Below are 2,029 nucleotides of genomic sequence, written 5' to 3' on the forward strand. Positions count from 1 at the left end.
ACCGTGAGGGGTATTCATAAAGGTTTATCTTCTAAACTTCTTTTAGATGCTCCCAATTTATTAGATATCCATTGCATCATATAGAAGCATTAGTAGCCAATGATGCTTCATCACATTTTCCAAAGTTGCAATATATTAACAAATTTGCAAACAATGTTTATTCATAGCTTGGGAAATCAAATAAAAGACATGGAGAATTGAAAGAGCTAATGGAATCATTTCAAATCACTAAGTTAGAGGTCTTACAAATTCATCAAATTAGGTGGTTCCCTAGAGGTAAAATCATGGAAATAATTGTTAAACTCATGTCTGCTTTGTTAAAAGGTTGGGAGTTAAGTGAGAAAAAAATGTATGAGTTAGCAACAATATTTCAAGTGAAATTTTGCATGCATATACTTCTAGATGTGCTCATTGAATGAGATAATTTGAATCAAATTAATGTTACATCTATTGGCACTACTTTAGATGTTTATATTATCATGCTTCACAAAGAATTTTTGGGAAGCATTTTTGGAGTAGGTGTAGTGCACATCTCCTCTTTTTTAGTTAAAGCACAAGGAGGAACCATTGAATTTGTAGATAACATAAGTATGATACATTTACATCCATTGAAGTTCCAAATTTTGCCAAATATGCAAAAATCAGGGACACTAGATGATTGTATTATTTTGGGAAAATGTTTTGTTGTAAAGGTGATTGAATCTTTAGATTCGACATCCAAAAATTTACATATATTTATTGCTGCTAAGTTTTTTAGCCCTTGGCATTATTATGAAGAAGTGAATGGTAGAGATTGTAAAAAAAAGATGGTTGAAATGTTTATGTGAAACTTAGTGTTGGGGAATCGCTTATTTTGGATACTGCTAAATGTTTGGGTGAAATGGATAAATTTATTCGCACTATTTCTAAACCCCAAAAAACATATGTATGGATCATGGGATCTATGTGGAGATGAACCTGAATGTTTTGAAGGCTATCCATATTTGACACAATTATTGCAAGTTATTCACGTTATCCCAACAAGCACAACGATGTGTAAAAGAGGCGACTCAAAATTAAACAGGATAAAAAATGATGATAGATCAAGACTTTCATTGGAAACATTGGATATGTTAATGTTTTTGTCTCTTAGTGCACCTCATGCTCTATATGAGGTAGATTGGAATGCTATATATGATGTATGAAAACAAATGAAAGTATAAAGCCCTTTCCGTTAGAAAAATAGATTTATATTTTCAATGATATAAGTCTTAATACCTCTGAAAGCCATTGGATGAATAGAAGAAACCATTGGATGAATAGAAGAAACATACGTTTACCTTTTTTAATGAAATTTGAGAAATTTGTTTGCCTAGTAAAAATTTTATTGAGATTTAATAGTGTTTTAATATAACCACATTTTAAATTTTTAAAGATTTAGAAGTACCTGGTTTCATTTTGGCAAATTTTTTTATTGGCCGCATCCCCAGCTACATTAGCCGAGGATATCGTCAAATCTTCTCTTGCATGAATTGGCTGCCAATATTGATATTCACAATATTGATATTCACATATATCTGGGGAAGGATAGTTTCACCATCAGGTCGAACCATAGCTCAATAACATTCGTAAAGGCGCGACGCACATTTTGCATTAAACACACACTAGCTCTGTAACGTGTCGCTTAAGCAGAGAGTCATCCATCTTTGTCAAGATTGTGTTTTTATTTTAATGGTAGATTTTGATGATATTTTGGAATTAAAAAAAAATAATAAGCTCAATTTTTAAACTCACCTATTCCAACATCCCATTCAATAATATTCCTGCAAATAACCAATCCAATTAAGCTCACACAAATCCTACTGAAATTTGAAATTGCTGAACCAGGGATGCAAACTCGCACAGGGCCAACTGCACCTTAAGCAATTGGATAGAAATAATTTGAAGCCAAACAACGAACATAATTACGAAAGTTCTTACGTAATAACACCATACCACCACAACGATGTTTAAAACTTTTGATCCAAGCAATCTCTATCCTCGTCATGGC

The sequence above is a fragment of the Pinus tabuliformis genome, chromosome 2_1 (assembly GCF_031772625.1).
Source record: "Pinus tabuliformis cultivar Carrire ecotype Pingquan chromosome 2_1, CPIR1, whole genome shotgun sequence".
Classification (NCBI taxonomy): domain Eukaryota; kingdom Viridiplantae; phylum Streptophyta; class Pinopsida; order Pinales; family Pinaceae; genus Pinus; species Pinus tabuliformis.